The sequence below is a fragment of the Agelaius phoeniceus genome, chromosome 15 (genome assembly GCF_051311805.1).
Source record: "Agelaius phoeniceus isolate bAgePho1 chromosome 15, bAgePho1.hap1, whole genome shotgun sequence".
NCBI lineage: Eukaryota > Metazoa > Chordata > Aves > Passeriformes > Icteridae > Agelaius > Agelaius phoeniceus.
Window position 1 is genome coordinate 18,427,468 of NC_135279.1, and position 23,460 is coordinate 18,450,927.

Consider the following 23,460-nt stretch of genomic DNA (forward strand, 5'->3'; position numbering starts at 1 on the left):
ACTGACAGGGAACATCCTATTATCGTGGACAAGCCCTGAAAGACGCAGAGACATCTGGTTTCTGGGAGCAGCAGTGCCAGCCCCAGGTGAGGGGGAAGGCAGGGAGGTACCACAGGTCAGGGATAAGCCTGGGGAAGCAGCTGCTTTCTTCCTTCCTTCATTCCTATTTTAAATACCAACATGCAGCTGCTGCCAGGTTTTTATACTAAATATGACTTTTGCTGGGCAAATTACATTAGGATGGATGCCACAGGTATCCATTAAGGTTTATTTATTGTGATACCATTTGTATCTCATGCTTATAAATAACTTATGTTATAGCTTTTGTTTGTAGAAATGTAACTTACATATTTTATTATGCTTTCTGTAAACCTCAAAAAGAATTTTGTCAAAGCAGTGCCTCTTAACAGCAGTCTACACCCTGGTACATAAACCTATAGCAGCATTATTTTTTAATCTGGTGAGGAAGCGTGTTATCCCGCTGCAGTTTGAGAGGTTCGCTGTCATCGTAAACTCCTTGTGCAATAAAACATTAATGAAGCCAAGGAATTACCCTGGAAGGTGTGCATATGCTGGGGCTGAGCTCTTCACAGCCTCCTGTGCAAGCAGGGCCCATATTCAGTGTGCTCAGCCCAGTGCCTGTCCCAGGCAGCAGAGCCCAGCCAGGGCAGGCTCTGGCTTTGTTCTGACTCACACAGGGATGGGCACTCACCTGAACCTCAGCAGGCCCTGCCTTGCTCTGTGAGGATATAAAACACAGCTGGGGGAGAACCAGCCCAGTTTTACAGTCCCCAACTCTCTGCATTGCTAGACAGGCTCACTTTGCTTCTTTGTGAGGAAATTGCTTGGGCTCTGAGCGGCATCTCCCTTTGACATTCCCCATGCCATGGTTTCCACTGTTTTTAAAGGAGAAAAAAATTCCAGGGCCTTAAGGCAATTATGTCTTTTCAAAAAATGCATAAGGCATTACACATGCTCCATGGATTTCTGTAGCCTCCATGGATTACTGCAATCTCTGTGGATTACTGTAACTTCCATGGATTTCAACCTCCATGGATTTCTGTAGCCTCCATGCGTCACTTTACCTCCACGGATTACTCCTCAGATGCTCAGCATTCCTGGAGCTCAGAGCCTTTGGCTGAAATCCTTTCTTGAACTGAGCTCAAATGTGAACAGCAAACTGATGAAACACCTTCCTTCCAGCTGTACTTCCTGCCGTTTGAAAATGTGCAGAAAAGTAACAATTGCAAAGAAGAAAACTGGAAAAGCCCTGTAAGAAATACAGGTGTGAACTTTTTCTCCCTGTTGGCCACAATTAATAATTCCCATTCTTATCTAAGAAGTGGTGAAATGTTATTGAATTCACAAATGTCAGCAAACATGACAAATATGTGAATTTTTTTTTTCCTTAGGTAAATTATGGAAAACTCAACTCAATCCCAAAGCAAGTTTGTAATTGCACATAGTAGCTTTTCCACATAATACACTGAGTTATGGTTTAAGAGGTTCTGATTTTTATTAGGTCTTCCTTCAATTCATTTTGCATCTCCCCAGCCAGCAGAGCCCCTCCTGCCCAGCACAGGACACCCACTGCTCCCCAGTGTAAGTCTCTTTTTTTTTTTTTCTGCAGTTTTGGATAAACTTTATGCTTTGTAAAGGGCTTTAACACCATTTTTTTCTGTGGTTCTTTTTTTCCTGATTCTAAAGACCTGGAAAATGTGTTCTTGTGAAATAACACATCAGTACTTCACTAAGTCATGCTCCATCCTCTCTTATTCCACTCTGTGCAACATTCAATTTTCTTGCTATACTTATAGCCTAAAAATGCTTGTTTTCAGTCTTCTTTGTGGTCCTCATTGTCATTAACCACCTGTGCTACAAAGAAATATAGAACATATTGCAGAAAAATAGTTTGAAAAGGTGTCATATAAAGTTTGTACTGGCTTTCATCTCATTTTCAAACAAATGTGTCTTCTAGAGTGAGCTTAGAGGTTTGAACTGATGAGATATTATTTACTATTATGTACAGAACTGAGAATCGTGAACTGACACAAATTCAGAAGGAACACATATCCTTTTTTCTCTAGTTATACACTATTTTTACACTGTTTCATAAAGCGAAAACAACAGGATTATAAATTTTGATAAGAAATGCTGAAAACATTCTTCAAAGTAAGGCTGGTTTTCCATTGTTTTCACTATTATAAATCCTTACATTTAGGCTAGAGATAGAAAAATGAAGAAAATATCTTAAAAATAGTTTTCACAAGAGTAAAAAATCTCTCTAACAATATAACAGGGTCCTGGCACTTTCCAAGAGGGTTTATCAGTCAGTTCTCCGTTTCCAAAGTCCTTGTCAAATCATATCCACACCCTTGGGATTGGAGGCCCCTTTGCAGTGCAGAGCTTTGGCCACATCTCTCCAGCATGCTCTGAGTGACCTGGAAAAGCAGACACCAAACATTTGGTTAAAGGAGACCTTACTGTGGGAGATACATTGTGAGAGATGGTAAAAATAGAAACTATAATGTGTATTAAATTGAGGGAAAACCAGAGGAAGACTCACCAACAGAATCACCAGGTGTCCTCAAAAGCCAGTTCTATGACATGTAAGTCTGGGCATAGCAACGTGTGAAACATTTGAGAGCCAGCAGAGAAATGACTGCAGCCAGAAGCTTTCCCACCTCACATGGCTGAGAAATGTCCTTCCTCCCCAGCCTACAGCAAAGGGCTCCTTGGGATGTGCCATGGAGGCCAGCCCCACCTTCCCCCCTCCGGAAGATGCCAGAGTCCAGCCTGGCTGCTGAAAGGTGGGACCAGACCCCTCTGGCACAGCACAAACACACAAATCCCCCAGCAGCTCACCACCTGGGGGGTGGGGTGTGAAATCTGTCTGCTAACATCACCTGAGACTGATGGACACCTCAGAGCCCAGACATGAACTCCTCCCCTGGAATGAGCACCTTGACTGCTGTTTGTCCCAACCCAAATCTGTGTGTTTGGTCAGATGTTCCTGCCCACGGCAATGGGGCTGGAACTGGCTGATCTTTAAGGTCCCTTCCCAAACCATTCTATGATTCTATTTTTTCAAAACCGAAACACCAAAACAATCCAAAACCCACACAGAAACGATTTAAAGTACCAGATGTGTCTGCACTCCACATTTAGAGTTTTTCAAATGTTCTTTGTCTGTTGCCTCTATGCTCTTTGCTGTGATTGTGTCAGGCTTTGCTGGCTCACAACAGCCAAGCTAATAAAGTCTCCCCAAAACAGCTCCTGAGGGCTCCTTCCTGCACAGGACTGTGGGGACAGGTGCCTGCAAACTGATGGGATCTCAGCAAAGGTCTCTTTGCCAGATCAGAGGCAATAATCCTGCCTGCCTCCACTGCATGGGGATGTCTGGAGCAGTGGGGTGAGCTGGGGCTTGTGTGGAGGTACAGGATGCAATTAGAAAGTTATTCTTTATCCTAGTCCTATTTTTTAATGATTGTGCTTATATTCTTACTAATGGAAATTGATTTCTGCTCAATTTTAAGCATTTGCAGTTAAAATGAGCCTCCTGCTTCACAGAAAAACTAACAGCCACCAGGGCTGAGGTGAAGTGGGACCAGCAGTGGGTGTTGGCCCCTAACCAGCTCCAACTCACCCTGGAGAGGTGGCAGCAGCATCCTCGAGTACTTCTCAAGCCTTTTTAGGGTGGTGCCAGTTTGGGCCATCTGCTCTGGGCTCTTGGGAAGCTCAGGCATCTGCATCACTTCCTGTATTTCTCTTCCCATCATATTCTGGCACAGTTATAGGCTACTTAAAGCAGAACTTTTTAGCACCTCACAAGAATGTTGATTTAGCTTAGAAATATGAAACAGGAGGGGACTGTAGAGCTGCCCACCATCCTGCTACCACAGCCAAGCAAGTCAAATAACCCTGTTCAGCCTTTATTACATTGGCTGTGTCAGTCACAGCCTCAGTCATGGCCCTGGGCATCAGCACATCCCTGGGATACGCACTTATACAGACAATTATTCAGAGGTTCATTCTGATGAACCTGTGTGCACGTACCTGGCAAGGTTCCTGAGCAGTCTGATATTGCACTCCAGAGGAATATTACCTGTATTCCACAAATTTCAGGTGTGTAACAAGAGAACTTGTTAAAGGCAGGCTGAGAATCAGCTTTTAGGATGCAAAATGTAGTAGGCTTTTGAAGTTAATGTAACTTGTAGGGTGTCACACAGAGCGTCAGAAAGCACAGAAGTTTGGGATTTGTTTGCCAGATTTTTAAAAAAACCTTTAAAATATTTAAACTGGTTTAAATCTTAAACAAATCCCAAATTAAACACACATCATTATCATCAAAATTACAGTTGTCTGTACATAGGCAAAAATATGGGATGGTGAAAGAAAATGTAATAAAACTGTAACACTAAGGCTAAGCCCTGACAACTCCACAGTTGTGGAGGGAGTTTTTGGCTTAATGTCTCCTTGGCAAATTTCATGGCCCCAGGACAGTTCCTCTCCCAGTAATACCCTGTGTCACCATCTTTGCTGCCCCTGCAGCAGCACTGGGAGCAGAGGCAGCAGCTGATCACAGCTGGGTCCTGGAACACCCAAACCACTCTGAACATCCCCTGGGAGCAGGCATGAAGGATGCAAGACCTGCCTGCACCAAACCCCAAACCCCAAACCCCAAACCCCAAACCCACACCAAACTCCAAACCCCAAACATCAACAACAGTGACCACCAGCGCAGAGTCCAGACTAGAGGAGGTCACAATCCTGAGACCTTGGCCAGTGTCCACAAGTGATTTTTAGAAAAGAGGCATTCCAAGAACTTCATTCAACCCCACAATTGAAAGCATTAACAGCATCCCCAGGCAACAGCAAAGAATAACATCTCTGTGTCCCCTTCCTGATCACAGCATCCCATGGCATCCATGTGCCAACACCATGGAGCTGTGCTGAGCCCTGGGCTTTCTAAACATGCCAGTCCATACTGAGCTCCTGCTGCCTCAAGAGAGTAGTGCTGTTGTAGGGTGGACTGTGAGTATGATTCCATTTTGGATAATTAACCCTATTGGTGCAGGCATGTGTCAATCCAAATTTTTCTGAGCCCCCAGTAAACATGATGCCTTCCCTTTGAAATCAATTATGGGCAAAGAAGATCTCATTAAAACAAAAGAGCAGTACTGGAACGAGCAGTAAGACCTGGTAACTTGCATGCTTGCTATTTCTCAAGAACTGTAGAGACAGTAAAGGAAGTAAAGGAACCCATTCCCAATAAATAAATCAGCAGTGCACTGGAATGAGCCAAGAAAAGATGACTTTTACAGTTATATGTAAGAACATCTCCTACATTTTCTCAACATGAAATAAATAACCTTGATGCAAAAAGGGCAATACAAATATTGCAAATCCTATTTCCTGTTCGTCACTCTTCCAAAAGAAATATAAGACTTGTTCCTAAGTAAAGGTGCTTATACATATCCATGTCTGCTAAGCAAAACACATAATCATTAGAACTAGTCTAATTTCAGTAAAAAGAATATTCTGACAGTCACAAATTTATTCTTTATGATTTACAGCTCCATGGTTTTATCTTCAAGTGAAATATTTAATTTCTTCTTATATTGAAGCATCAAAACCATATAATTAATATGTAGTCAGGCTAATCCTTAAGCACTATAAATCAGAAGCATTATATAAACAAAAGTGTCGTCTTGAACAAGATTGGGAGTGCAGAAAACTACTTATATCCCACTTTTATAATGAGGCAGTGACTCAGAGCAGATAGAAAATGATTAGTTTTCCTTCCAAAGTAGAAAATATTGCTTCCATCTGTAAAGTATAATATTGTGATGTCATAAAGTTTTCCTAAACACTGAATTTACCCTTATTCCCTCTCAATCATTTTAAAAGAACTGCTCTCTCTTATAGAGCTTGGATTTAAATCACAGTAACACACCAAGAAGATGAATGACATTGCTGTTAGATATGGCTAAAATTGGATCCTTCAGCACAGGTGAATGATGAGACAGCGCTTCTCTTCTTGATATATTTTCTTCTTCTATTAGTTTCCTTCCATGGCTGGGATTTCAGTTTGAATTTTAATGTATGCAGTTGCTGCTAATCTTAGTGTCTGATTTTTTTTCCAGCGCCCTCTTATTGTATAGACAATTCATTCTCCAAAGCAGTAATACACTGAGGCTTGTGACTGCCCAGGAGATAAAGCAATTCAGAATAAAGTTAGAGCCAGCTCTGCAGAAAGGCACAGACAACAGGTCAATATTCTCAGAAACAACCCCTCACCACACAAAAAATGCACACCTTTGGAACAAGGCACAGGCTTTCCCTCAGAGGGCTCCCATCCCACATATTGCATTGCTAGGAAGTCACCAGGGAAACATGATGGGCATATCCAAATTCACAGCTTCAGATTTTATTGAAAGGGCGAATTGCAGCCTATTTCCTGGTTTACAGAGTCTGCCACAGATGCACACAACCCAAACTGCAATCAATGCCAGTAGTTAAGTGTGAGCACTCAGATAATCCCCCCCAAAGCCAGTTGCTCCTGGAAAACCATTCAGAGAAAGAAACTGGTTAACTATTTTTCTAGGAAGCAATTTTTCTGATGTGATTTGCATGGTGTTGTTGTTTTATCTTTCTATCTAAAAGACTGATGAGCTTGCATATCTTCTGCCTAATTCTGGAAATATGAAAACAAAGTTTATTAGGAAAAGGTTAATTATATCCTTGCATGATCGGAGGTTGGGTGTAAAGGTTGGGGTAAAAGTTTGAGAGGATTTTTCATCAAAATGAACCCACTCAACTCTGGGAATGATCTGTAAGAGGCTTACAGATCTGTAAGAGGCTTACAGAGTGCATGGGCTGAAATCCACTCTTCATTCCTAACATGAGCATAATGGAGCAAGGACCAGGGACAGAGATGGCAACTGAAAGTGCAACAGGCAGCTCTGTTCTATGTGTAGTAATTATTTTTACTATTTTGGCATGTGATTGGGTGGAATTTCCTAAACATTCGCTTTCTCATTAAGAAGTGTGAGTCTAAGCGACAGTCTTGACACAGGTCATTGGTTTCTTCAGTGTCCAAAGATGATGGTGTTCATTAGGACTGACATCACCTGAAAGAAAATTCAGACAGTTTACATGAACATGGATGCTGTTGTTAAGCTGTGTGATGTGCTGAGAAGGAAAAATGCATGAAACCTTTACTAATCCTGATTAAATCACTGATGTTTCCTGTATGAACTTGGAATTACAAAAGTCCTTCTTCCAAACAAATATTTCTATAACCAAAACTACCAGCTGAAGACAGATAGAAAAAAATATTGCCAAAGCTCATCTCTAAAGCCAAAGTTGAATAAAACCTGAAGTGTGAACTGACATTTAGAGCAGAGTTAATTGAGGTACAGACTTTGAAGCTCCCTCCAGGATTTTCCCCATTGTCACACTATTTTCAGAGAGCAACACGTGTGCTCAGCAATCTGTCCAAGTTTGAGACAAAACCCAGGCTGCTCTTCAAAATTCTGGTTTTCTCACATTCAACTTTCTCTGTGTAGGACACTGCCAGGACTGGAGAGGAACACTCCCTATTTCAACCAAGGCAATTGTGATTACAGCAAAAGGTCTTTAAACCTGTACCCTTTCCACCATAGTTACACACCCAGCCTCAGAGTTTAGACATTTGATTTTATTCTCTGACTTGCTTTACAGAGCTCTATAGCAGGGATACAGCCACTTCTCAGCTCTATAAAGCACTGAGATCTAGCAGCTCACACACTTAGGTTCTGTTGGCATCTAAGCAGAAGCTGCACAATTCACTTTGCCCTAGAGCCCCACAAAGCTCCGACTCTGAGCCCTCTGCTTGTTCAGCTCTACTCCTGTACCTCTGGTGTGTCTAGCTGGGAAGGATAAGACTTATCTTAGTGATTGGCACCATTCTTGTACGAAGAAATTACAAAATAACGATGGAATCCATTTGAAGATAAAATGCTCTGAGATAGTCCCAAACGCCAAAGGCCACAACATATACAAACCTAAAAGCATTACTTAGAGATTAAACAGAGAGAAAATTTGTAAAATGTCACCAGTAAATAGTTTGACTCACATTTATAAAATATCCACACCCTAAAACCAAACACAGAGGAAGTAGAAAATCATTAAATCCTTTCTTGTAGGCCAATGAGCAGCTGTGAGCAGGGTCTCCAGAGAGCTGCCACACAGCAAACTAGCCTGTAATAACTGGCCAAGGCAAAGTCAAACAGCATGTTTCACTAAATGAAAAAGATGAATCCTAGCACTACAAATCACCTGGAACACAGAGATCCACAAATCATTTCAGCATCCAGGTTAGGAACACATGGTCTGGCATGGGAAGGGCCAGTTCTTCACTTGATTTCACAGTTATGCATCACACCAACTGTGCTCCATTACTCAGAGGACAAAAACTGTTCCATTCTGCTTTGGAACCAGAGCAAACTATTCCAAACCTCTGCACAAGCACCAATAGGGGCTTGTTTTCCAAACATGAAGAATAATTATGACTCCTTATAATTCATTCCTTGCTAGGTTTTCATCTTCCTAGCTTGTAACAAAGCCAGTTGTTGGGACAGAAGCATTTTTAAAGTTATAAAGCAAGGAAGCTGGAAGAGAAGCTGCCCTTCCATTGCAAAGGCCGGTTTGCTGTGCCAGGTTATCAACAGAACATTTGCATCACTGCAAGTCCTGTAACTCACTTCTCTTTGGCATATGTTTGGATGGATCCTTTACTATGCTGCAAAAAATCACATTTTGGCAAAAAAAAACCATTACAGTAACACCAGAGAAGGCACTACGAGTACTTCTTTACAAAGGATTTAGAAGGGAACATGCACAGATTTTAACAAAATACTTGTCTGCTAATAGCATTCATTGTTTCCATTCAGATCTGAAAAATCACCTTTTTTTTTTCATTGTTTAGCATATAAAATTTGGTTGGTTTTTAAAGCTCCAGCTTTGGAGAGTCTGCTCTTAATTTAAGATCTGACTAATTTAAATGTCCTTTGGAATTCTTAGTTCTTTCATCATCAATTTTTCCCCTATCGGTAAACAGATCATAATTTACTAATAACACTAGGAAGATTTCAATACTCCAGGATTATTAATTACCTTAAATTTTAATCTGTTTTTAAAAATATTTATTTACTAGAAAGTTTGGCTTTCATATTGATATTTTTCATGTTCAAAGCTAAAATTTCCAGATGAAATGCAGAAAATAAAGCCTTTATTTACCTTGAAAGCAAGAATAAACCCATTATTCCTGAACTAAAAATATTTAACTGTCAGAAACAGCACATCAGCTGAGCTTTGTAATATATAAGAGTTTAAGAACCACGTGCCTTTCCCCCCGCATGATGAAACCACATTAGTCCAAGACAGAATATTATCAAGCTGTCCAGAGCAGCACGGAAGGTTGGTGACACTGCAGCTCCCCTCCCTTGTGACTTTCATATTTCCTTCCTTTTCCCTCCCCAATCCCTCCCATCCTGTTGCCAATTTCCAGGACATGTACAGGAAGAAGGGAGGAGTTGTGGCAGGAGGGAGGGAGGGAGGGAGGGAGAGGCAGAAGAGGCATCAGGCAGGAAACACGGGCAGTCCGTGAGCCCAGGCAAGGGATCCAGAGCCCTTTCCAAAGCCTTCCACCTGCCCTCGGGCCAAGCCTGGCATTCCTCCCCGCACAGACCAGATTCCTCCAGATTCTCTTCAGAGTATGTAGCATTTCACCCTCTTTATGCACACTTCCAGTATATATATATTTAAATAAACATTAGTAACTAAAATTTTAGGATTCAACAGTTGAAGCTAAAAAGTGTGAGGGACCCAGTTCTGTACCTCTGTTGCAACAGTTCAACAGGCACTGCCCTTTTTGCCTACTTTTATGAGAATTACGTGCAAATGGCTGAGAAAAAACCCAATCCTGGTGCCAGGACAAGGCATCTGGGAGACACACTGCACACCATAAACTAGAATGTGCCAGCAGCTGATGGACTGAAATATTCTCCAAGCGTGTCTCTCACAGGGTATTCCCATCAGTTTTACATCCTGCTGGGAGACTCCCATTCTCCCAGTGTCCAAAAGGGTGATGTGAAAAAGGAGCAGCTACAGGGAATGTGGAGCTCTGCATTTCCCAACAGATCTTCAGAACTGGCCAAAGGGCTGAGTGTGGGAATTCACTTAAAGCAGACCCAAGTCTGCAGCAGAAATAGTCCTAAAATGAGCCAGCAGAAATAGTCCTAAAATAAGAGTGTGTGAACTTAGGTCAGAGCTGACTTTGTATATAAACATGAGCATAAGCACACTCTCAGGACACCCTCAGGACAGGTTTAGCCCCTGCCATGTGCACCAGAGCCATTGTGGTCTGGTTCTTATGTTAATAATGGCACAATAACCCAGAGCAGGAGTGCAAAGAGCTCCTTCCAAAGCTTCCCCTCCTAATTCCCTACCTTTAGCCAGCAGCCCTTAGCCTTCAAGGGCGTTGATGCGATTACAAAGCAGAGGTTTGTGCTATGCCACGGAGTCACCACAGCACTGCTGGGCAGGGGCAGCAGCTACAGCCTGCACCTGAGCTGTTCACAACACAGCTCTGCCCTGCCCCAGCAGGTTTTCCAACAGTCATTGTCTGAGACCCCATTCCTACATGACAGAGTAAGTTATTTTCAAATTGCAGTTGCATCTGAATTTTTCCCAAGAAGGACTATCACACATCCAGTCTCACTCATCAGAACTCGGTCCACCTCTGTCAGGGGACACCGTGCTCCTGGGGAGGCTGACACCCACCAGAGCTGCAGAAGTGATGCCAGCTGGCCAGTGTAGACTGCCCCAATAGGAAAGCACTGAGTCTCACAGGGTGGAGCAATTTTGCTTGGTCTAAGGGCTGGCTACATCATATTCTGGGAGCAGAACAGTTAACAGCAGCAGTACTGAAAATGTCTGATGAATGAAATCCCTCCTCCTTCTGAAGGATATATTTCATTAATTATTACCTTCCAGAGTGTGTTGACTTGCTCCTGTCTGTGCTGAATTTCATGTAAACCCTCTGTTGAATGTCACATGCTCATGCGCTGCCTGAAGTGCAAGATTTTGTATTTGGGTACCTGCTGTAGCTGACAGATGTTTACAAACTCATGTATCTGCACAGCTTCTTCCTGCCTATCCATCTGTGCTCCCTGTTAGACAGCAAGTTATTCCACCTTAGGCTGGAATAATTGAAGATTGTGACATCAATCCTTAATCTGCATTTTTTAGCTGGTAGCATGCAGAGATTTTAAGTTACAGCTACTAGACTGTCATTTTATATTAATCTAAGCTGCTTATTTAAGATTCAGCTATTTCTAAACAAGTGGCTGTAACTATATGATGCTACAGCTGTTTTTAATGATGACAGGACTGTGATAACTGAGACCTGTGGAATGCACAACCTGCCATAATTTGTAACAGAAATTTCAGGATGGTCTGATGTACCAGAGGGCTGAGCCCTTTCAAAACCTCACAAAAAAAAAAAAAAAAAAAATTAATACCCATTCCTCTCTGCTTTAACAGCACATGAAAAAGCAGACAGGTTCAGGGCTTTCTAGCACAGGCTAATCTTTGAGGGTCCTTAAGCATCTTTTACAGTCCCCATAGTGAGAGCCTCTCTCTGTCCTGTACAGCCAGCCCTCTTGTCTGAGAGGTGACACAGGATGGAGCTGGGGTCTCCGGCAAGCATCTCTACCCCAGTGATGAGTTACACATTATTTAATCCTCTTGGGAGGACAGAACATCAATTTCACCCACACCAACACCTTCCAGTAAGGGCTCAGGGTGGGGCTCAGGGTGGGCTTAGGGTGGGCTCAGGCTGGGCTCAGAGCAGGCTCAGGCTGGGCTCAGAGCAGGCTCAGAGTGGGCTCAGCTCCATGGACACATGCCAGGAGCAGAGCCAGAGGCTGCCCCCACACAGCAACAATAACCAGAGACAATTAGAACAGGGGTAATTATTTTACCCATATCAATTGATATGGAGATGATTAGCAGGGACAAGAGGCAGGGTGGGCTTTAAACCACCCCTTGAAGGAAATGAGAGTGGTAGAAAGGCAGCAGCTGGGCTGTGACCACTGTGCCAGGATGGTCTGGAGGGCACAGTGACCCCTCTGCTGGCTCCAGCAGAGCACTGGACCAGTACACAACTTAAAAAGCCTAAAATGAGTATTAATTACCCATTGACTAACAGATTGCAAGCCTCTTCTGTTTTCAAACTGTTCATAAATAGATTCTAATTTCTTCTGTGGAACAATTAAAAGTGTTTTTGTTATCCTGATGAACTGAACTGTAACCAAAGCTTTTGCAAATAAACACAAAGACAGATGATAAAGCTGGTAATAAGCAGATTGCTCCTGTGTCCTGAGCAGCCACCAACACTTGGCAGTGAATATCATCTTTCACAACAACAACAACAAAGGCTAAGAGCACACGGCTATTTCATGCAGTCATCAAAACAAAATGCACTGAATATTATATTTCATACTAAATACATTACCCTGGCAGTTTGACACTCAGCATTTCAATAGATATTGCATCTCTCTAACATTCTGCCTGAATTTCTGCAGATGGACTTTTAAGTATCAATGGAAGATTACTTTACTTGTCATGCTAAAAAGATTTTAAAGAATGGTTGCACACACTTCATTTTTAATTTTTTATATTTCTTTTTTTTTAAAGGAAAACGACTTATGAATTCAGAAACATGGTTCTACTGAGAGGTCAAAGCCCATGTTGCTGCAGCCCTTTGTGTGTGGTGCTCTTCCAGACACTCAAATCTCTCATTTGATGTGCCCAGCAAAGCACAGGGAGGATTTCTTCAAGTTAAACTCAGCTTACCTAGACAATGCTGGGCTAAGCTGAGAGAAGATAACAGCATTCTCAGGTCTCATCAAACCATTGTGACGTTGTTTTTTTTTTAAACTGTATTTTATTTTAAAGCTGTGAAGCTTCCTGGAGACATGCAAATACTCAAGAATCTCAATTCTCAGTAAAAACTCCAAATGAGTATGCACCAAAGGAATAAAACCCAGCTGGAGGTCATGACTTCAGAAGACATCTTGAGCACACAAATATCTCTCAGGATCACAAACAGACAAAACCAACAGCATTAGCCCATGAAAAATGTGTACTTTGAGGTTCAGTTCCAGAGTCCTGAAAATCAGACATCTGCCAAGGTTAAGTGGGACACATATTTAGTGTCTGCCAGTCACTTACAGAGTTTTGGGCACAAACCAGCCCCCTCACCTGCACGTCTCTGCTCTGACTCCCAGTCAGAATGCCCAGGAACTGCCTCATCCAACCCTGGACCTCCACACTAGCACCATCTCGGCTGCTGCCTTCAGATCCAACAGCAATTAACATCCTTGTAAGCTGCAGCTATTCTAGAATTTCAAATTTACTTTTTTTTTTCCAGATGGAGGAGGGAGTTCATTCGCAGAGAGCGAGTTTCATCACTCACGTGGCAAATCTGCCAGTAGCAGATCACAGAATGGATTGTTACCTTTCCCTATCCATTTTGCAAAGATATTGCTTTCTTTCCAGACTGCAAACATCACTTCTAACTGGATTTTGAATTATAATGTGAACTTTACAAAATTATTGGTGCTATTCATATCACTAGTTAGATTCTATGGAACAGTGATATTTTTTGACCTTCCCCAAACCAGCACCTCTTAGTGTTTATTATCATAACAGAACCACAGCCAGCAAAAATTGAACATTTCCAAGTAAAGTATTACATTGCAGGGAGTAAACAAGGAATAAAACATTTTTATACTTCTCCCTAAACTTATTTGCTTTTTGAAAATACTTATGCAGCACAAAGACACGAGTTTAGTGAGAAACACAGCCAATTTCTCTCGTTTAATTGAAACATTTATGCTTTTTGTTCTGCTAGCAATGAATAGTAATATTGCAAGATAAATACAGAAGAAACTTATAGATATGATTGTAAAACAACATCATCCTAATGTTTCCACTTAATTACCCTGAAATGTATTCTATTTAATATTCATTACTCAAAAGCCAATTTAAAAGAGAATGAGGTGAAGGGACTTATTCAGAAAGACGGACTGTCATTCACTGCAATAGTTATCTAATATACAGAAGTTAATAAAGCAGATTAATCTACAAGTCCCTTTAAGCCATCACTGAGTTTAGAACAACTGCCTCTTTGACCCCTAACCCTCCCGCTGCGCACCAGTAGCAGGTGCCAGCTGCGCTGAAATGATGGCTGAGGCGTTTTAAGGCAAAGCCTTTTCTTGCTTTGCTTCTGACCAGCAGCTGACCCTGTAGAAGCGATTGTTTCATGTGCTGGCCTAAAGGCTACACAAACCAGCAAGGGATAAACAAAAGCAGACACGGAGCAGCTGCCTCGCCCGGGGCCCTGCGGCGCCGACACCTCGCGCGGCCGTGCGGAGCTTTGTGCTCCTCCCCGGGCTGGTACAAAGCGCGCTCGGAACTTCTCCCCAGCCCAAACTGCTGCTGCCAACTGCAGCACAGCTTGGATGATTAAGAGGGGATTCCCAATTTGATTTAGCGCCACTATTAAGACCGTGAAATCTTCCGATAGATCACTAATGATGATGTATTTTAACATTAAAAGTCTTAAAATTAAATTACTCAGTTCACATGATAACGAATCACAATGAGGCTTTAAACAAAGTGGAATTAGAAAAGACACTAAGCTCATTAATTTTTTCGTTTGTTAATTGACAGCACACATAGTGATAACTATACATTTAGCAATATACTTGGGACTGGGATTGCTGCCATTTTTATACATGAACAGTAAGAAGCATGTATAAAAGAGAAGCAACTGTAGCTTTCATTAATATAACACAGCTTTGACATAGTTATTTTGCTGATGCAAATGACACAACCACAAAAACAATCAGAGTAATGATTAAATGCAGTTATGTACATGGGAGACTACTAGTGCAAATGTTAACATATTTAAATGGGTTCCTTCATTAAAAAGATTATATATGATATTAAACCATCAATCAAATTGAAACACTAGAGTCTAAATGTATTGTCACTGGTTAAAGTAAATGACTTTGAGACTGAATTTTGGCTCACTCAATATGATGTCTTTTCTGTTGCTTAGCCACCCAAATCTCTGCTGGCTTGGCTACAGCTGGTATATCCCCATCCCTTTCAATTAATAAAGAAAGTTATGGTAGTATTGGATAACATTTTTAAATTGGGCTAAGAGGCTGAAACAGATGTCCCAGGGAAAATCCTTCTCACTATTTTATCAAAACTTTCAAGCCTTGAGCCAGCAAACGCTGAGCACCCTCATCCTGATTCAGCTGAGCCTTTAAACACATTTGATTTTAAGCATAGGAACAATCACACCTGTGGGTTTGATCTGCTCTTAAGATGAAGTATATGCTCACAAATATGAGTGAGGGTCTTAGGCACTCAACATCTTGCACACCAGTACCCTCTGCCAATGCCAATTAGATTTCTTTGTGATGTGCTTATGTGTAAGTGCTGCTGCCTGGGCCATGAAGCACGTGTTATAAACACAGCTCCACTGCAGGTTTTTATCTCTATTACTGTGCATAACTCCACACTAGCTGTATACAGCACTGAGCTTTATCTGAAAAACAAAAACATCACTTATTTCACTATATAAAAGGGAAAGAAGGAAAGTTCCAATTTATAATACTTTCTCGTTGTAGTAATGCCACTTGATTTTTCATTGCTACTGGCACCTCTGCTTTCTGGTTTCCACTTTCCAGGCAGTGCCTGTTGTGCCGCTTCACTTGGTGCCTCCCATCACTGGGTCCTTGGTCACTGGGCAGCCCAGGCAAGTTCCTCAGGACCTCACCCCCTCTTCCTCCCCAGGACCTCCCATCCCGTTCTGGCTCCTGGCTCCAGGCTCTGGTCTTTGTTCACCTGCATACCTTCCCTCTTACCTACTGCGACACTCCTGTCCAGAGGTCCTTGTCCAGCCCTTGTATTCCACCAGATTCTCCTCTGGCAGGGAATGCTGGCTCTTCCCATGTCCCTGCCGACCATCCCCTCCTCCAGCACTGCTCACCTGTTGTCCCCTGAAATGCTGAACCCTGGAGCACAGCCTCAACCCACAGACCCAGCCCCAAAGCACCTCTCTGCCAGCGCTGGGGCTGAGACATGGAGCAACCCTGCCCATGGCCAGGGGGAACCCAAACACTGCTGCAGTGCTCAGTCTCATCAAAAACCCAGTTCACTGTCCACATGATCTTCCTGAAAATGATGCACAGCAAGTAACCACTGGCACTGCTGACCCTCACTTGGCCTAGCTGTACTTTACATCCCTGCCCAGGGAACACCCAGGAAAGAAAGTGAATACTGGAATGCCACTGAAATCCTGTTTCTATTCAACCAACCATCCATTTATCCCCTCTGCAGCCAGCACAGAATCATTTCAGAGATGCAAGCAAGAATTCTTTACCTATTGTGCCTTGTTCATAAACATTTGTTAGAACTGCAGGTGAAAGATGCTACAAAACTCATCAATTTTTGGAAAGAACTAAAAGGAATAGTATTTTAAGACACAAAAATTGAGCTAACAGCCTAATGTGTAGAGTTCAGCAAGATCAGCATTAAGAGAGGGTAAAGGTAGCTTCTTAAGACCAAAAATTACACTTTCATTTATAAAGTGAAGTACCAAAAGTCTCAATTTGAGAAAAATGACAAAGTAGGAGCTTTTTTTTAAAAAACTATTTATCAAAGTGCTTAGAACAGAACATAACATCAATAGGTGAGTGCAGTAAACTTAATACCGTGTTCTACCCATACATCTGAAATTACTTCCCACATTAATTCGGAGTGGCTGTAAGATCCCCTCACCAAGTGGATATATGCAGATGGAGCTCAGGCTGCTCGCCCGGGGCTACGAGCCCGGGCACGGCAAAAGCCGGCCAGAGCGAACAGCCACTGCTGAGTTTCCCAGGGATGCCGAAATTTGCTCCTGAGCATTACGGAGCTGTTTCACTTCCATGTTCTCTATTGCTCCCTCTTCATACAGTCACGTCAACCCATTAAAGCCCCCGAGCTGCTGCGGGTCACACGTGAGGGATCAAGGTAGGATCGAGGGGGGCGATCCCACAGCTCCGCTGCTCGGGGCCGCGTCACACCGCGCTGTCCGCAGCGGCCGCACCGCGACCGCCCCGCTGGGCAGCGTGGGCGTGATGGGGATGATGATGATGATGATGATGGGGATGATGATGATGATGATGATGATGATGATGATGATGATAGCGATGCCACAGGACAGCGGGACACCCGCACTCGCGGCCGGGCGGTCGGCGGTTCCTGCTGCGAGAGGGCCCCGGGCCCGCAGAACCGCCCCTGCCCAGCCCCAGCCCCTCTCGCTGCCCGCGGGCCCGGCCCGCACCTACCGCCCGCCGCCTTCTCCTCCGGCGAGGCGGCCGCTCGGCCCCGGCCCCCACCCCGGGCAGTTCCGGGCAGTGCCGGGCAGTTCCGGGCTGTGCCGGGCTGTGCCGGGCCGGCGGAGGCGCTGCCCTGCCCCGGGCACGATGGGCGGGGGCGCGGGGCCGGCGCTGCCCGAGTTCCCGGCGCAGCCCGGCACGGCCCGGGGCACACCGGCGACGCTGCGGGGCCCGAGCGGGGCCGGGTCGTTGTCCGGCTGCCGCCGGAGCCTCACGGCAGCCCCGAGCCCCGGCTGGGAACTATGCAGGGGGCGCGCCAGCGGCGCAGGTACCGAGCCGCCAAACCCCCAAAGTGCAGCACAGTTTGGCAGCAGGCCGCAGGTTTTCAGCGCCGTTAAGCGTCTGTGACCCGCTCCTTAACAGGGTTATGCATTACTGAGACCAAACAGATGTCCTGAAAACTGAAACCGCTGGTTAGGAAGCAGCAATCTTGTTCATTAGCTTCTATGATAGTCAAATCGTCCATAAACCCAGTGTTTAATGGCCAGCCAATGAATAATCAATGTCTCACTTTTCATCCGAGTGTGAAAGTGAGAATAATCTAATACGTCGTGCCCCCGGTAGTGCACCAGGCCCTGGGTTCCGCTTCTATTCAGGGCTGATTTATAACCCAATGGAAACCTGATGTAAACATATGATCAATGAGTCCCATCATTGCTAATAATAACCCCCAACCGACACACTCCCTCATCTCCAAAGCCATCCCTTTAGGCTATTAGTTTTGTCCAGCTAATCCTCTCCACTATTCCTGCCTGCTGCTTTTACCTTGGCCATCCGTTCAGTCCGGCAGACTCAGAAGTAATTTTATACGCAGCAGAGAGCGGGTGGAATTGATTTTTCGCTCAGTACTCAGTTCCCATCTGAATAATTATCAATTTTACTGCCTCATAAAGGGAAGAGTCAAAATTTCAAATCAATTCAAAAGAGCTTCTGAGACCATAGAAACTGTGCATGAGAATAAAGGTCAAAGTTGTCAGTGACCTCGGGAGATGATGTCAGATATTAGTACCCTGAATAGTTGACATCAAAGGCACTCAATATGATATGACTAGTGCTAATGCAAATCATATTTATGCTGACTGCTGGAGACCAGCCATTAATATTTAAAAGAGTATGTGAAAGCCTGCATTCAAAATAAATATAACGTATTCCGCAGAATCTGAAGTTAATAAAGACAGATCGCTGCCTAGTCATATGCTGTAAAGTGAAAGATTACTGCATATTAACAGACAAAGTATTACATCAGGACTGCCATAAATGGACCAGCCTGCTGCTCTGCCCCTTCAATCACTGCACGTGAGGTGCAGTGTGGAGTAATCCAACAGCCCCAAACGCTGACTGCTGCTTCCAGGAAACCCCTGTCAGGCGTGTAAAACATAAGAACCTGTAATATGACAAGGGAATCATCCTATTCTGGTAATGATGTCAATAATAAACACCATTAATATTCTTGGAATTTAGTGCCAGGATTATATTAGCTACCATTAGTTCCTTTTCACCTTCAATTAGAACAGCAAGCAAATGCCAACAAAAACTGGTGACTGCATGCCAGGCTTTTTACAAATGACGCCCAGCTAGCAGGGAAACACAAATGATCACACTCGTCATTTGCATTTAGTTAGATTAAAAGCCTCCTGACCGGTGAAACACACCTCCTTAAATGCCACCGCATTAGATTCCTGTAAATAAGCATTTCCAAATAGTTTAGTGAGAATTTAAGGGCATGTGGCATGGGGAGATCTGTAGCTATGAACATCTTGGTCTCTCTGTAATGCACTTGGGCTGTGAAAACCTGAGGGAGTTGAGAAGGGGCAATCTCTCCTAAGCACTACAGAGGCCACTTCCTTTTCAGAAGCATGAGATTTAATTTCTATTGTATTTACCTTTAATAGAAAAAAATTCCAGTGAGTCATCTACTGTAAAATAAAATATTCAAACTTGGCAGCATATAGACATTCACTTTGCACATTTCATTACCAAAATGTGTAGTTCAATGCCAGAATTTTTTCTTCTTCCTCCTAAAATACTTTAGAGACTTTTCTTCCCATTTGTCTATAGAAATGTATTGATGATCTCACATACATTTTTTTTATCAGCAAAAATGAAACACTCAGTTGTAAGATGCTGTACAGACAAGTACAGGGCCTACACTGTTCAGTGTGACAAAAAATACCTTCAGTCCTTGGTTGTCATGAGAACACAGCTGAAGCTACTCAGGGGTTGCATCCCAGAGTGGGGACATTTGTTCTGTCACTAAATAGCCACTGCTACGTGATGTTAAGTACCGCAAAACCCAGGAGAATTCAGAAATATAGTAATACCCCATAGAAAAGGCTGTGAATTCACCTGGTGTAGAACTTCTGGGTTCTGCTGCATGAAGTGGAGCAATCTTTCTCCATCCTGTGAAATATCTCTACCTCTGTGAGAGTCTTCTTGTCTTTAGTGCCTGAAGAAGCAGATGACAATGTAGTCTAAAGTAGCTCAGCAGCTGGAGGAGACAATTGTATCTGTGTAAAAAATGAAACAGTTTTGTAATTGTTTCCATAAAAACAAAAACTAATAATGACATTTCACAGTACTTCGAGACCTCAAGTTTAATCTATTTGACATTAGGCTAGATGATAAATCACCCAGTCCCGTTTTGGCAGAGGGGCTGGGCAGCTTTGAAGACTGCTTTTACTAAGGCCCCTTTGCTGTTAGGGAACTGGTTATTCATGTTATACCATGTCGTGGGATATCTACATGAAGGATCCTGTAACTGCAGCAAGCCTCATTCAGCACTGTATGAACACTGGCTGCTCATCCTCTGGCAGGATGAGGGCTGACATTTTACTGGTATTCAGTTTCACATTCAAAAGACTGCGGATTCCTGGAAACTAAAATTCTAGTTTCATCTGCCTACTGAGAAGAAAAGGTTAAACCCAATAGAGCTGTTATCCAGGCTTTCCTCAAGAAGGGTTTCCCAGTGTTTCTGTGCCCCAAGGAGCTTATAGTCCATGTCAGGTGCCAAACACTGAACAAGGGTCATTAAAGGCAGTAAAAAGGTCATCACGAACAGCCAGTTAGTCAGTTCACTCACTAATGAGTAATTGAAGTGGCTAAAGTGTATTAAATCCATTAAAAGCAGTGTCCTGGCCTGTGGTTCTCATGCACTCTTCCCTTGCCTTGCTCTGGCAGTGTCAGTGTCATCCCCTGCCCACTGCCACCTCCTTGAGCTGGCACCCAAGGGACTCCCTGGGCACCCGGACACAGCCCCCTGTGCTGCCTCCAGTTCCCACCCTGTAACCCTTGTTCCACAGCTGCCAACTCCATCCCAACGCAGCCCCTGAAGCTCCTTGTGCAGGCAGCAGCTGAACCTGCTGGGTGCCAAGCTTAGCCCTGATACCCTCTGCAATTCCAAACATCCCATCCGAATGAGTGGAGTGTTGAGGGCTACATCCTGTTGCCACTAGCTTCAGCAAGAACTTCTCTAGGCCTTTTATAGTTCACAGTATTTATTTTAGATGGGCCACTGGAGTAAGGGATGTGGGGGTTGCAAAAGGAATTAAACTGTTAAAATGCTCATTCTAAGGGAAAAGGGATTAGAAGGATCCAATTAAATGTACCTTGAATTCTTTAAGCTATGCTAATTTGGAGGCCTGCCAACCTTGCAGTGTTCATTTAAACACATCCCTCTAGACACTGGAGTATTTTGATCTGTGTCTATTTAACTCCTTGAGCTCTGTGCTGACACTATTAACCCTTCACAATCTAAATCTAAACAGCATCTTGCTAAGGGTGTTTTGGAGGAAACACTAAATGGACATTTAGCCAGAGAAGTGGTCTCCTAAGGCTTGATCTTCCAAAGCAACCAGCTGGCTCAGCAGCAGGAGCTGGGAGTCACCTAACAGCTCACAAAAATGAGCTGGAGCCTCTCAGCTCTGTCTCCACAGGACCCATGAGCTTCTGAGGGCTGAACTCAATGGTACAAGAGGGCAGGACATTGCTGGAACAGAGCTGAGTCCAAAGCTGTGAGTGTTAACAAAGCCAAGGCCGCAGAACCTGGTACTGTTGTATTCCCAACCAAAACAGTCCTGCATATAAACTAGAAATGCAATGCAATTGCATGGTGGAATTGAATCACCATCAATAACAACAAGTGAGAGATTTTAAAATACATATTTCATAGGAGGGCTCTGCTGTATTTCCTAACCAGTGCTTAACTCTATTTCTTTTTAAATTGAATAATACAAAGTAAATCACTATCATCACTTTACAAAACAGCAGTAGTTCTAAACATGCTGATACTGTGCAAGTAGGTATTTTACACTCGACAGTAAGTGATTTTAGCAGGACAGCAGACAGTCTACGCTATCATTTGCTCATGAGAATCTGATAGGAGTGTTAAGAGCTACTTAAATTTGCCCATAACTATATATCAAATATGCTTCCCTATGCTCATTTTTCCTTTTGATTGCAGACAGGGAGTGTCAAGCAAACTCCCTTGAATGACTCTTTTGGGCATGTGGAACCCTGTGCTTTGCAGAACAATGTTCTCACTAAATCTTAGTGAGACAAGCCAACCAAATAAATAGAACAAACAGGAGCAATGAGGAGCTACCAGCTCTAGGCTATGGACAGATAAATGGGTGAGAAGACAGAATAAAGATATAATTACAAAGGAAACAGAGAAAAATCTTGGTATAATCAGGAAAAATGCAGTCAAACCATGCTTCTCACTTCTGGTCCACTCAGCTCCATGCCCTGTGTACAAATCATTTGGATCACCAAGCGAGCAGGTCATGGTTACACAGGCACCACCTCCAGCTCTGGGTGTGTCATCAGGGAGCAGCAGCACTTCAGCAGCTTTGTCAGGCAAACGGAGCCCTCTGCACCTCCCTGATGACCAGCTGGGGACAGGGACCGGCCGAGGACATGGATGGCAACTGTGGCACCAGTCACCAGTCCCTTGGGTTTCTGCTTTGCTAGCAGGTGTTCATTTCAGATTTGGGGCCTTACCTGCACTTCTCTGTTATCTGTGTGGTTTTGCCTCCTGTATGCAATTCCAATCAGCCATCAGCTCATTCAATTGCAGGTTGAGCATGTATCTTAGAATGGGTTATATTGTTTTTTAGAAGAGACATCAAGACCTCAGAGGACTTGATGATGCCTTTTGGTCTCAGCAATATGACAACAACCTGCTGGAAGGAAATTGTTTTTCAGTAGTTTAATGACATTGCTGAATCTCTGCAAATTAAAAGATTTTGGTTTGGCAAGGAGAGGGAGTTAAGTGGTATTTTCTTTGTCCGTCAACTGCTTGTAGTTCAATACTGGCATTATTTGCCTTTGAGACTAAAGCTGGAAAGTAAATAGATTTAGCAATTTAACATCTAAATTAGGCAGCAAGACAGAAAAAAATGTTTTACTTTTTCCTCAATGAATAGCATCCTATACTATTAATCATATGAGAATTAGAAAAGCTTTTCAGAGATTAGTGACAAAATGCCAGGCAGACTGCCTTAAAAGGCTCTGATCCACTGAGTCAGCTGTGAGAAAGCCAGGTAAACACTTTGGAAGGGAACTGCTGCAGTGTTTATCCTCCCAATAAAAGCGGGGATGAGGGCTTCTATTACAGCTGATTTGCAGTGAGGTGCCTCAGAAGGGATACATATTCCTTATAAAGTGGGGAATCAAGAAAGGTATTTACTCAGGATCAGAATGAGCACTCCTCAGGAAAAAGAATTTGGGGAATGTTTGTCCTACACCTGACTGCAATGATAGTCTCAAAGGTTTCACATACATAAAGAGAATGGAGAAAAATGTCACATACTTTTTTTCTGTGAAAGAGAAGTGATCTCCTTGTATATAATTTTTAAAATAAAAAAGACAGCTATTTAATTTATATAAACATTTCTGAAAATGACTTGTGTGTTCTAATCAGTTTAAAACACAATTTCCCCTCACATGGCTT

General features: G+C 43.2%; 1 long non-coding RNA gene across 2 annotated transcripts in view; it reads right to left on the reverse strand.

The window, feature by feature from the left end:
• Positions 1 to 254: 254 nt before the first annotated feature.
• LOC129126768 (uncharacterized) overlaps positions 255 to 23,460 on the reverse strand; it is a 45,007-nt gene continuing 21,801 nt past the window's right edge. For both annotated transcript variants that reach the window (XR_013184338.1, XR_008535116.2), the window contains exons 4-5: positions 19,857 to 20,017; positions 255 to 2,441 (exon numbers count right to left, since the gene is read on the reverse strand). This is a non-coding gene — a long non-coding RNA (uncharacterized LOC129126768). The remainder of the gene's footprint in view (positions 2,442 to 19,856; positions 20,018 to 23,460) is intronic.